The sequence below is a fragment of the Carya illinoinensis genome, chromosome 8 (assembly GCF_018687715.1).
Source record: "Carya illinoinensis cultivar Pawnee chromosome 8, C.illinoinensisPawnee_v1, whole genome shotgun sequence".
Classification (NCBI taxonomy): Eukaryota; Viridiplantae; Streptophyta; class Magnoliopsida; order Fagales; family Juglandaceae; genus Carya; species Carya illinoinensis.
In genome coordinates, this window is record NC_056759.1 from 25,230,527 (window position 1) to 25,245,263 (window position 14,737).

The following is a 14,737-nucleotide window of genomic DNA, read 5'->3' on the forward strand; positions in this document are numbered from 1 at the left end:
ATAAGATATCATTTTCTTCGAGATCATGTGCAGAAAGGCGATATAGTACTAGAGTTCACAAACACACGATCAGTTAGCAGATATTTTCACAAAACCTTTACCAGAAGATAGATTATGTATGATCAGAAGAGAAATAGGTATGATGCATGCTACGAATATCTCTTAAAAGATAGACCATAGTCAATAAAAATAAAGAGAGATTTTTTAAATACTTTTACATAAACTTGAGATTCTTAGCCTCATGTTTGAGACGCTCATTCTCTTCATACAATATCATATCATTCTTATCCATGAGAACTGGCAAGCGGAATGAAGAATCTAATAAAGATTTCAACTGTTTATTCTTTTTCCGAATGATTCCTTCCCTTGTGTGAGACTCTTGAACAATTTGTTGAAGTACAATAATTTGTTCTTTAAGCTTTTCAATTTCATGATTTCTGACTTGTAGCCGCTGAGAAAAAGCAACAATAGAGAAGGAGTAGCGAGTCCCAAGACTCACCAAGTCGTAGATAGCATCGAAATCTGACTTATTAGCCAAATTATTATTTTCTTGCTGCAACATGGCACCAATGGCAGCTGCAGAAAGGACAGGAGGTTCAGGTGCAGAATGCCTCATAGATGGATCTAGAGAAATGTTAGAAGAATGAGCCATTGAGAAAAGAATTGAAGGCTTAAAGCGAGAATGTTGAAGGAATGCAGATGAGTTATAGAGATGAGAAGAAAACTTGATGCAGATTGGATGAACTTTAAGACTGATTTTATAGAGATAGCATAAAGAACAAGACGAGCTATCATCCAAGTCAAAGAGCAATGTGATTTTTTTTACCGATTGGTGAAAATGACATTTTTTTAGAAACTTGGAGCCCTCAATCTCGTTTGTCAACAACATCAGGCGATTTTTTTTTTCAAATCTCCAGCCACACTTGTCGGGTCACAGACGGATCCATTTTTTCAACTATCTACAGTTTCTACTAACACACCGTTTTCTTCAATCCATTTACTTGTTGCAGATCCTTTTTAATGATGCCAAAAGGGGGAGAAGTGTTAGACTAGAACATTAACATTGTTTGAATTGCTAAACTTGTTATATATGCTTGGAATTATATTCATACTTTTGCTTGAAAAACTGACGCACATTCTCAGGGGGAGCTTAAGTATTAATACAGGCTTCAGGTTCTATCAAGTATTTGTCATCATCAAAAAGGGGGAGATTGTTGAACCTAAGGTTTGAAGCTTTGTGTAATTATATATCTACACATAGATTTTGATGATAACAAATGAATTCAAAGAATAAAGGAGTCTCAAGCTCAAGTTGTCTACACAATGAAGTCAAGCACATCAAGGAAACAAGGATGAGCAAGAAGGGAACAAATTCACATTAAAGTCATAGAGTAATGTTGTAAATCTCTTAAAAATTCCAAATTATGATTAAGGCTCAAAATTAATATTTTATCATAAAGCATTAAAATACTTTTTCCACATGTGCATGAATATTTTGAAAATTAAATTTGAAAATTTTGAAATATGATTGATTGTCATCTTTCACATGTGCATACCTTGATTAAAGGGTTGAACTTTGAAAATATTAAAGATGATTGATTGTCATCTTTCACATGTGCATGTTTTATTTGAATATTTTCAAAAGTGATTGATGCTTTTTTTGACTTATGCAAAAGGTAGATGTTTTTGTTTGAAATATTTGAAGAGTAAAGTGTGCTCCTTTTGTCATATGCAAAAAGTAAAAGATTAGGTTTGAAATATTTGAAAAGTAAAGTGTGCTCCGTTTGTCATATGCCAAAAGTAAAAGATTAGGTTTGAAGTTTTTGAAAAATAAATGATGTTGTCTTTGACAATTGAAAAAGAAGAGCCTTTTATTTGAATTTTTTTAAAAAGTGAATGATGTTGTCTTTGACATGTGAATCTTTTTAAATTTGAATATGAAGTCTTACATGCCTATAAATAGATCATTTGAGAGCTTCACATTTACAACATCTAGAGCATACAACATTCATTCAAAGCTTTCATTCTCTCTTCTCTAAGCATTGAGCCTTAATCCTTGTTCATTTTGAGAGAAATATAATTTGCGCTGTATTGTTCTTATTTCACTCATTGAGGAGTGTTTTCTGATAACCTACCCACTATCAGCTCTTGTATCAGTAAAATGGTGTGTATAACCCTTGTGAGTGTAGAAAGTGTTCTACACAGGGAATAGTTGAATCACCACGTGTAAGGTGATTGCAAGTGTAGAGGGTGTTCTACACGGATCTTTTGTAGCGGTGTTGTTCAAAGGTGTAATAGGTTTCTATCTCCACCTGAAGGAGGTTGAATAATGAATTTGGGGATCCTCAAGGGGTAGCTTGAGGCGAGGACGTAGGCAGTGGGGCCGAACCTCGTTAACATACTGAGTTTGCTTCTCTCTTACCCTTACTCTTTATATTTATTACTGTTTCGTATTTTGTTTATATTTTATATTGTATATTTGATTTATAATTGTTATATTTTTTAATACGACTCAATTCACCCCCCTCTTGTGTTAGTCATCTGGGCAACAAGTTCACTCCTTAAACTAAAAATTTGAAGATATGAAGCAATAGGATTGAGTTTGGTTCTACTCAATGGTTAGTCATAAATGTTGAACTGGGTGAGATTTCTATGGCAGGATGCTCTGAAAAGAATGTTATTAGGTACGTTTGGAAGCTTATGTTAGTTTATTCTCTTTATGTGAACTTAGAAGTGTAAAATATTTCTACTTCTAGAGTTTATTTGTATTCAAAAAGAGGGGGTGGGGGTGGTTTGCCTTCCTGATTAAAAAAACTGCATGCAATTGGTTGTATGATTTTTTTGTTTTGGATGAACTGGTCTAAACTGAAAATTATTATGGTTCTGCATATGTTTGTATGAACTGGTCTCATCCGTAAATTATTATGGTTCTGCATATGTTTTGGATGATCTGGTCTCAGTTTGGTCTTTCCCTTTGGTAAACCCTCCACCAGTATTTTGAAAGAAAATAAACTTGAAGGATTGACTAACATTGACAAGATTGGAAGCCCAGAGAAGATGTTGATTTGCATTTGCAGCATATTTATAATTTAGTTAATGACTTTAGCACCCTATGTGGTTGCAAAGAATGCACCCATCTCTATATTGATGTTGAGAGAGAGATCATGATTTTCTGATATCTAGAATGATATTGTAAGTTAGTTCAATGTGAGGAAGATTTTCTACATTCTAATTATGCTACTATACTTCTCTAGGAAGTTATTTAAGGTTGGAATATTTTTGGTTTATATAGATCGCAAGTAGTTCTCCTACCACAATGGACTGATTGAATTTAAAACGGTGAATTATGGAAAAACCCACAAAATAAAGATATATATATATATATATCGAGAAATAGAGTAAATATCATGGAGATCAATTCTTACATTTTTAAATAACAAATTCAAGGATTAATAAATATTGACAAATCATCGTGTAAGAGTGAGATAAAATGTGTAATATATAGCATCTTCCTTAAAACAAACATTTCGGATGAAAACAACAAGTTGTCCACTTTGATTGAACGGACCAAAATTGTTTGTTAATGACATACGCATAACTGCGTTCATAATAAACAGAATTGAGCCACACAATTCTCATGCCAAAAAAAGAAAAATAGCAAAAGCTAAAAGGCAACTTCATATAGTCCTACATTCAGGCTCCAACTGGTTCAGCAGACACCTCCACCATAGTCTCATCAGTGGGCCTCTCCACCTTGACACCAACATCATCTGAATAGTCACCATGAATCTACACATATGATCATAACAGGCAAATTAACATGCTAGCTTCCATATGTAGGATTTGTAGAGGGTAGATGCCCGAGGTTGCCTTCTCGATCTCTTTGCCAATTGACTCTGGGATGAACTTGCGAACCAACTCCTTCGGATCACAAGACGATGCTTGGTTGATCATTATCTCCCTCATCTTACGACGGATCTGACATGACCAAAGCTATATTATATGTACTGTTCAGATAGAATAAACATTTAAACATGGCATTCAGTCGACAAGAAGGTCAAAATACCAACCACATGGAGTTAGCAATAAATCGTAACGAATAGAAACAGACATCCAGAAAAAGAGAGTGCACTTCATCTTTTATATTATCTATTATCGCATTTATCAAGCACTTTAACAACAAATCAAATCATTTATGCCAGTAAGTTAAAGAATTTTTCCACAGTAAATTATGCTAAACACAAACATAATACAAAATAAAGCAAAAGAAGTCTTCCAAGATATAATGTTTGCTCTGTCTGATGATAAATAGTTATATAGGTATCTAGTTAACAAGATAATCTAGTTAGCATCACCTGTCTAATTTGGCTGGACTAGGCATAACAGGTCCTCTTGACTTCATTTTGCCGCCTCTTATTAAATCCATTGCAGAACATCCTCAAACCGTAATAGTCAGTAGTCTTCACATCCACATGAGCCTCGATCATTGTCTACCATTTCCTTACCAAAGACCTCAACTTGTTCATGGTAAAATCCATTCCCTTAAATGTTTGAAAACAATTTAAAAGATAACGTAAGTTTGTTTTTTCATTAAAAAATAGCATTAACAATGTTGGACGCAGATGAAACTACATTACCTACCTAGAAATTGGTTAGAACATTCTTCCCTTGAACATCCTCAGCTCTCAATCTGATCTTTCTATATGCATGATCCTCATCATCTTGAAGATCAGCCATTGATACCTCAGAGACTATGTTTGAGCCCTTTCAGAGGCAATCTCTGAAAGTGACAATAGAGGCATCAGTAGGTACACAGATAACATATATTGGCAATTGGAAAATTCTAAGCAAGTTAAAAACTTAATGGTTGTGGAAGATAAAAAGTATGCTCATCATCAACAAACAGAGTAAAGATAACAAAAGAATAACACCAAATTCACATTGAGGGAGGAAAAGCACATAAAGGCAAGGATGCCACAACCAGAATCAAAGTCATAAACTGAAAACTTTTATGTTCTACGGTGTAAAAAGAACAACAATATACAAGGTGACTAAAAAAAAAGTGGAAATGAAAACAATTTTCTTAAAAAAAAAAGTAAAAGCAGGACGTACTCAAGCATTCTTACCGTGTAATATCAATACTTAATTTTAAAAATATCATAATTTCTTACTTAATAAACAAAAAAGGAGGTATTATAATTTCTAAAAGGACAGAGGAAGGCGCATAAAAACTTGAAACCTTAATTCAGATTTAAATTGCTAAAGAAAAAATCTAGGTGTTACCCTACTTAAAATATAACTCAGTACAAGGACTTGCATGAGAAATGCATGTCCAAAACTACTTAATATAAACTATGAGGACCCTAGGTTGTTAAAAATACAGGTAAAGTTGTCTTATGAAGTTAATATTAAAGTATCATTCTAGAAGCAAAGAAATGAAACGCCTCCATTGAGAAAATATACAAAATTGCCAACGGGACAGCAAGTAGAATTAGAAACTTGGTTTTCTCCATAACCAAACAATATGTTCCAGAAACTTTGATAAGAAAGCGAAAAACTCACTTAAATAGAATATAGCACCATTAAATCACATCAAGTCATATATCAATGAGAAAGGGTTGCTTAACCATCAACCCCATCCGCCAACTATTAAGCTAAAAAACGCATATAAATTGATTGGACAAGCCAAAGCCAAAAAAAATTAACTGAAATATTGCATCTTTACAGCAGATATAGCCTATGACATAAAGTGGAGAACTCAGAAATCCAGGCCAAAATTTTAACTTAACTTCTTAGCCAATATTTTCTCACCAACCAAACAGCACAAAACGAACGGAGAAATTAAATGACTAATAAAGATACCTTGGTACCCTGAGTGTGAGTAACAAGGGTTTTGCCCACATTTTTTACTGCGAACACTGAAGGTGCCTTGATATCGTACCAATCCTTCTTCACAAATGGATCGGCCCTAATCATATATACAACTATAGATCACAACAATGCTTGAGAAAGAAAGAAAAGCAAAAACAAAAAGAGTTAACATCAAATAGGAAGATGACACTCACGCCTTCTTCTTGCCTGCTTTCCTCCCCTTGGGAATCGTCTTATTCTTTCTGTTCCATACAAACACCAAAACTATTGGTGCCTAACAAATCCAAGGATCTTATTTTACATGGAGAGAGAATAACAGAAACATTGAGAGTACAGTACCCGACGACCATATTAGGAGAGGGGATGAGCTTAGTGGGGAAGCGAGCAAGAGTATGCGATGATGGCTATTCAGTGAATACGAAGACACAAAACCCTAATCTTGTATGTGAGAATTATATAGGTCGAGTTTGCACATAGAAGGGGAGGATGAACGATGCGGGGATGGGGGTGGGGGCAGGATAGGCGACGCGGGACGAAGTGGGGGGGGGGGAGGATGTAGTCGAATTTCAAATGAGGGAAATTTGAGAGAGGAAATGTGCAGCATGACAGGAAGAGGAATGGAAATTCACTGTCGGCCACGTAAGGTGTGTTTTGGATGCTGCAAAATAGTGGCTAATCTAAAGATTATTTCAAACAATAAACAAACGTTACAACTAAATTTATTGAAAAATACCAACTTTCCCTCACTATTTTAAAAAAATAATATAAATAGGAAAAATACTTCCAGACAAAGAAAGATTATTATACATCATGAAGGTCTGCTCTGTATTGAACTTTCACTTAGTGAAATAATAATTTTTACTCTAGAGTCAGTAGTGGTCTCAGACTTGAACTATGACTGTTTAAGAGAAATAAATAATTATTACTCACATATAGCAATCTAGGTGTTGACATAAACTTTATTAGCCAGCACATTATGGCCTTGTGCTAATCCTGGTTTCATGAGTGTATTTGAGAATAAACCCAATTCTCATAGAAAGTGGCATCACTTCCACACTCACATAAGTGAAATCTATTAAGGGTGTTCCTGTAATTCTTATACCCTATTCATAAGAGCTACAGAATTTCATTAAGAGTTTCTCCAAAAACCTCACCCTCTCTGTTCGGGACGTGTTTCACTTCCAATCTCCCACAGCTCAGCCGTTCTTCTTTTATGAAACTCGAGGGGGGCTCCTCTTGTAAACACTCCGATGCTCAAGTCAGTTCAGAGAAATTATATCTTCTTAAACCTTAAAGATTACCTTTACATATAGGCTCCTTTGCTGTACATATCTCATCTAGGATTTATTGGCACAGATCAAGGCTTAGGATTTTGAATAATCCTATCACTTCTTACTGTTTTTATCCTTCCGTTAAAGGTGGCACCATGTATGTCTCTTTTTGAATTCCTTTTATCCATCCCTTCGTGACTTTTGGGCTCATGCTGGGCCCAAACTCTGGGCTTCTTGGTGTTTAATGTATTATGGGCCCTTGTTATATTCTCTAGGGCCCCCTAGTTGGAATGGTCCCTCCAGCTACCCCGCCAATTTTAATCACCTTCTGGCGGATGGAATTTATTTTTGACCAATCTTGTCGCTGTGAAAGTGCTGGGTGTGACTGCATGGGCTTGGGTACTTGGAAATTATATAGACATGGTCATGGGCCCAAACAACCCACAGCCTTTTTGTGTTTTTTGGCCCATTACACCCTCTGGCCTTTTTATCTCCTTTCCTTCCCCCTATAAAGATTTGGCTACAAAGAACCGTAGATTTGATATCATTTCCCGCTATTGTGGCAGAGAAGACAGACTGTTTACTTGTGCTGGTTAGTCTTCTTGCATAGTTAGTTTTTCTTTCCGTTTGGCCTTTCGCATTTCACTACCCTTCAAAACTTCATTCTTTTCCTTGTCTCTCATTCCTTCCCCTGTTACATTCTCTGCCTCTTCACTCTTTTCCCTGTTACGCTCTCTGCCACTTCTTGCTCTTTTCTTGCTATCTTTTTCCAACGACTTCTTATGTTGAATGTGAGGTTTCTGAAAGCCCCTTTGCGATCCCTGAGGGCACAGTCTTCACTTGGTACCGGTGGCGTTCATGTTTCTGAGAGAAGAATCTTCCCATGATTCGGGAGGACTATCGTATTCTTGAGACTGTTGTCTTAGGCCTTCCTGAGTATGGAGTTTGTGATAGCGAGGGTTTTGCCCCTAGAGTGGCTATCACTGTTTCTCATTTGCAGCATGGGTTGAGGCTCCCTTTCTGCGGCCCTCTCCGTGACCTTTTGGATCTCCTCAACCTCGCTCTCTCTCAAATGCACCCTTTCGCATTGAGGACGTACCTCTGTGCTTGTATTGTGTTTCGCATGGCTTTGGAGCCTCTCGGGGACCCTTACCCTGATCTGACCGCCCGGGAGTTTTTGTATTTCTATAACCTAAGGGAAGCTTCCAAGGGAAATGTCCTCGGCTTCCGTAGAAGAGATGATGGGTAGATGTTGGCCTGGTACGAGACTCGCTATTCCAACGCCAAGGCGTGGACCACTAGGTTCTTCTATGTCTCCGGCCAAAATTGGGAATACCCCGGCATGGAAGAAGTTTTCCGTGATTTCCCGATTAGAAAAATTTGGTGCCCGCTTCCCGATGAGAAGCAATTATGGCGTAAGATGCCGGCCCTGTCGCGTCGTGAATTGGCTCGAATCGCGACAGTTGATTCTTGGGCCAAAGCTAATCTAGAGGCACTCTGGATTGAAAACTTGCTGACCACCGCCCACATTGATCCGTTCTTGAAGTCCCCTAACCGGTCTTTTGTTCAAGGGTGCGACTTCATGATTACAGACACCATTCCTCATTCCCTGCCAAAGTCCACTGATAAAACTGCGAGGTCTAAACTCTCTAAGCGGAAGAAGCGTTTGGAAGAGGAGGAGGAGGAAGAGGCCATCGAGAAGAGGGAAAAAAGGAGCAAAAAGAAGAACGATGGAGAAAAGGAGGTGGCCGTCGAGAAGAGAGAGAAGAGGACCAAGAAGAAAAACGAAGCGGGCGATCACCAAAAGAAAGCTCGCTCTGGAAGTCCCTCTCCGCCTTCTTTTGCTCTATAGGAGATTTTGGCACCCTCAAGGGGTGCCCAAGACTTGGTGCCATAGGAGGGCATACCTTTTCTTGGGTCTCTGCAGCTGGTCGCCGCTGAGTCCGTGTCGCCCCAACTGGAGGTCCTTGCAGTATCTTTGGAGAAGGGCCATAGCCAGGGCTCTACCACGCCTAGTACCACTAGGCCCTCATTGCCACCGCCATCCCTGTCGCCGCCACGCTCTCGTAGCCTGAGGGACGTTGAGGGTTTAGCTGGCCTGACCCTTTTTGGCCTGGCTTCCTCCCCCCAGGCCGTGTCTGGGACACAACTGCCCACCCCAACATCTGTCCCTGCTTTTAAGTTTCCTGTGTTGGCGGGGCGGGTGACCCAGTTCGAGTTAAGCGCCAGAGTGGTTGCGGCCCTCAATCTCGACTCAATCACTTCTGGAGGAGCTTGCTCGCTCCCTTCCACTACTGCTGCCCCTGTAGAGGCGGCCACTGTTTTGCCCACCGACGGCCTTACCTGTGGATAGGGTGGAAGGCGTCACAAGGGACGTCCCTCCACGCCCAAATGAAACAGGCAGTGAGGTTGGTTCAATCCCAACTTCCCCAGAGAGCTTGCCGGACACCATCTCTGGGAGAAAAACCCCCTCGCCCATTGGCAGTGGGCCTGGACTTTCTCTTCCTCCTACCCATGCCTCCTCTGTTGGTGGGGATACTGACTCCTTCCTTGAGGAGGAGTGGGAGAATTTTTTGGAGGAAGAAGCCCGCCTTCATGATGCTAACTTGGCTCAACCACCACCTCCTTTGCCCCCCTTACACTTGCCTGACCCATCGGGGAGGACGATGGCTCTGTCTGCAAGGCCTGAGGGAGAAAATCTTCCAGCCCCTGGCGAGATCATGAGGGGTGATTCATCAGCCCACTCTTAGGCAGAGGCCACTGCCCAGATGGAAAATCGTCTAAAAAATTAGCTTTCTGAGGTATTGTATTTTGTGTTCTTTCTCGTATACACTTATTTCATACCTTTGCCCTTTTTTTTTTTTTTTTTTTTTTTTTTTCAGGGGATCAATGACTTGGAGGCATGGATTGTTGTCGACCGTGCCCATCTCGAGGAGGAGGTCAGAGGGCGTCGCCAGCTATGCTACATAGCCAAACATGCCTTGGAGAGTTGGCGGATGGACAGGGTTAAATTGGCTGCTTTGGCTAAGGATAGGAAGGAGCTGAAAATCCTACTGGAGCAATCAGAGAGCTACTCCCACTCTCTGCAGGGTGATCTGGAGATACGCGAGGCTGAAATCCTCATGCTGCGTGAAGTAGCCCGCCTAGCAAACGAGGCCAAGGCCAAGGCCGACTTCACCTCGTCAATTCTCCTTTCGAAGAGGGACTCTGCCAGGCGGCAACTTTTGGAGGCTCAGGAGAGTCTTAAGGCTTAAAGCTCTCGTCTTGCTACCCGTGATGAGGCACTATCCTCTCTTCGTGGAGACCTGGCCCGTTCTCAAGATAGCTGCAGGTCCTCTGAGGAGAGTCTTCTGGAGGCAAACTTGGCCCTTGGAGCCAGCCAACGGAGTCTGTTTGAGAAGGAGGGGGAGTTGACTGCTGCTCGGGAGGAGGTCGCATGGCTTCGTGACCAGTTGGCCCATGTCCCTGCTACGAGAGATGATGCCTTCGCTTTTGGGTATGGAAGCAGCATTAGGAGGTTAAGGGACCATCTTCTGGCTGATCCTGCTGCCAACCTCAGGATTCTTGACCAGAATTTGTTCTACCCTGAGGAAGCTTCCCTCCGAGTGGTTGACGAGTTCAGGCGGTGACTCGGTCTCGAATGTGCTTCCAAGTGTAGAAGTGTCAAGTTGTATCAAGGATAAGTCCAGGATCGTATTCCACAGGGACAATGGGTTATCAGAGCGTATAAGATATTTGTGAGTAACAAATGAACCAAGTTTGAGAGATGAAAGTAAAATTCAAATGCAATGCAAAAAGATAATCGAAGTTGAAATTAGAGTTTCTAAAAATAACAAATTAACGAACACTTGGGTTGGGTTTGGGACTCTCTTTATTTTGGATTCTAGATAATTTTCTCGATTAACAACCCAATCAAGGCATTGATAATCGGAAGATAAAAAGGTTAAGCTCAAGTTTTTGCAATATTTTCCTAAGGGATTTTCTATTTTACTAGCAGAACACACATTAACTAACAAACGAGAGAAGCCTTGATAATTTTCAAGATTTTGTTGTGCCTTACGTCAACAACAAAACAAGAGCAAGAGTTTCAATCTATTTTCAATTTAAATCCAACTAGTAACTTAGTGAAATCAACATTCAACCATAAAATATTGCATCGATCAAGAACCTAAAATAAATTAAGTCTCATTCCACAACCCAAGTTTTAGAAATTAGCTACACATGTTATTTCTAACAACAAAAATTAATCTTAACAAAGCCATATTAAAATCTGTGAGAAAATATTCAAATGAGATGAAAAACTAATATTATCCGAACGAAAGAGAAAGGAACAAGTATAAAAACTACAACAAGCAATGTAAACGAAAAGGTAAAAGTAACAGAAAATACATTCGAATGTCTCTTAAACTCTAAACTAACAAGAACCAAAAGAAAAGAAAATAAAATAGAACTCAAAGCTTAGAACAAAATTCTGCTGTTGCCTCTAGCTTCTAAATAGAAAATAAAATAAGTAAACAACTAAAACAAAAAAAACTCTCTCCTTCATTTCAGCTCTCTTTCCTTTTATAGCAGTTGTTGATCTTCTGCTGCATGTGCTATTCGAACAAGAGGGAACAACTTGCTGCTGCATGTGCTGTCCATTGCATTTTACTTTCTGCATGTGTGTCTGTTTTTCTGAATGGTCTGAATACTTTCTGCATGTGTGCATCCATGTGTTCTGCTGCAGATTCTGCATGTGTCCGAATGTTTTGCATTGTTTGCATGTGCATTGTGCTTTTCCTTGCTGCAGCAGCTGCTGTCTTCAACGTGCTTCTATGCAAAAGCTAAAACCGAATAATCCTCTATGCCTCCCATTCTTCTCCTGCAACGTGCTGCGTCCAGCATGATATATTCGGTGTGTTCCTGCTTTCCAAAGAAATGATGCATGAGCTGCATTGCTCCTGCTTTCCGAGTGTGTGATGTCCGTCCGTGTGAGTTTCTTTGCTGCAGGTTTATTGATCTCTTCAGCGTGCGTGAGTTCCAGCATCCTACCATGTTCAGGCCATGTTCAGCAAAGTAAAGAGAGAATCAAGTTGTCGCCCAGCCATGTGCTTGGTTCTGCTACTTTCCATCCGTGAGTGATGATGCTCCCAAGTTTTCTGCATGTGTGAGCTTCAGTTCTGCTTTCAACCTCACGCCGACTACCACTCAGCTCAAACTAAGGAAAAAACAATAAAATAAAATAACTGAAGAGAGGGCCTCCTACGGTCTGCACCTTAACAGCCAAAAGAAAGAAAAACAGAAAAATAACAAAAGAAACCCAGATGATCTCTCTCTCAATCTCTCGAAGCCCAGCACTCCCAGCAAAGGTTCCTATCTAGCTACTAGTAAGCCCATCAAGCCCGATATTGAAGAAATGTTTAGTCTCAAAATTCATCTACTCTTCTTCTCACATTCTTCCACACCTCGCTCTTTGGGCTTTTCTCGATTCTTCCATTTCTCTTCCAAACCTTTCCTGTTATAAGAGAAATAAAATTGAAATATTTATTTTCATGTGAAATAATTGCATTATAAATCTTCAAAAGCGCTAAGAATATCAGAATTATCAATTGACTCAAGTATTGTGATCTATTGCATAATTAAGTACTTAAATTATTTTTTATTAAACAATTTATTCACTTAAGTAATTTAATCATGCAATTTTAGCGCTTCATCACACCCCCCAACTAGCTTTTTGCTAGACTCTAGCAAATAAAGTGAACGAATTCATGCGAGGGTGAGATTTCCAACTACAATTTCAAAAGAATTTCGAGAATCACATGCTATGAAATAGACTTGTTGAGTTTAAGAATACTGGAGATAGATTAATATGAATTTTGTATCAACTAAGAGATTTATACACAATTTAGTTAATCAACCAAGGGAATTACATATAACAAAGCTTGCTTTCTTTCAAGTGCATGGAAATGGGGTTAGAATTCCAAGATCGACTACCAAGAGACATTTAACAGTTTCAATCACAACAACCAATCTGAGAAAACCACATGGTCTTACTCTAATTCAAAACCATTGTAGTGGCGGCTTTCACGCTATTACACTTTGAAAAGCGCTTACTTTTCTTTATTTTTTGTAAGGACCCTGGTAATAGGCAGCCTTTTCCACTACACAAATGTAATTTTTATTTTTTAGGTTTTTAGATTTCTTAGTGGGGAATCGGACCTATGAATGTGCGCCTATCCACACTTTCACAAGTCAGCCCTTACCACTAGTCTACCTAAAGGATTTTTTTTTTTGGATCCCTGGCTTGTCCCTTTTCTCATATAATTCATTTCAAATTTCTTCCTAAGCCATTAGGATATGGTTCATTAGAGTCTCAAACAATTGAAATGTAAATCAACCAACAATGACTCAATGTAGTCTTTCTAGGCCTTCCGGATATGTGTTGTGTGTGTTTTAGCAAAACTTTTAACATCTTTCCCTTGGTTTAACAACTAAATAAAATGGATAAATCCCTCTTTTGACATATACTCTTATTTGCACTACCTTCCACATGTTCCATGACCTCAACCAATTTTTTTTTTTTTTTTTTTAAAAGGACCAAGATATGTCTAAGACATGCAAACAGAGAAATAAATTCTCTTCCACCCCCCAACTAGTTTGTAGCATTGTCCTCAATGATGCAAGAGAAACGAAAGAATTTACACAAAAAGAGCAGTTAAGGGGCAAAAACAACTAAAAGAAGAACCGAAAATTCAAAGAAAAACTGAAGGAAAGAGGAAAAGGAAGTACCTGGATAGCTTTGAAAGGAATGCAGCAAAAATAAAAACTAAAGAACAAAAGAAAACAATGAAAAGAGATGGATAGATCAAGAACCATCAATTAGGATCAATCAAATGTAGAGTAGATTCCTCAGGTGCAAAGTTAGAAATAAAAGGTTTGAGCCTTTGACCATTAACCTTAAAAATGTTACCATTGAGAGGATTCATTATCTCTACAGCACCATGAGGAAAAACAGTTTGTACCACATAAGACCCACTCCATCGAGACCTTAACTTACCAGGGAACAAGTGTAACCGAGAGTTGTACAATAACACTTTTTGATTTGGCTCAAAAGTCTTACGTTGGATATGTTTGTCATGGAAGTTCTTCATTCTTTCTTTGGACAACTTAGAGTTGTTGTAGGCATCCTTCCTCAACTCATCCAACTCAGACAACTGTAATTTTCTCACACAACCAGCTTTATCAATGTTAAAATTGCATTGCTTAATGGCCCAATACGCTCTATGTTCCAACTCTACAGGCAAATGGCAAGCCTTACCATACACTAGTCTATATGGAGACATGCCCAAAATGGTTTTAAAGGCTGTTCTATAAGCCCACAAGGCATCAGACAATCTCAAAGACCAATCCTTCCTGTTTGGGTTAACTATTTTTTCAAGAATGTTTTTAATCTCCCTATTTGCTAGTTCAGCTTGTCCATTGGTTTGAGGATGATAGGGAGTAGAGATTTTATGATGGATACCATACTTCTTTATTAAGGCCGAGAAATGCTTGTTACAAAAGTGGGTGCCATTATCACTGATTATGGCTTTAGGCATGCCAAACCTTGCAAAAAT

General features: G+C 39.0%; 1 pseudogene; it reads right to left on the minus strand.

The window, feature by feature from the left end:
• Window positions 1-3,591: 3,591 nt before the first annotated feature.
• LOC122274532 lies at window positions 3,592-6,221 on the minus strand (annotated as a pseudogene).
• Between the last annotated feature and the right edge of the window lie 8,516 nt (window positions 6,222-14,737).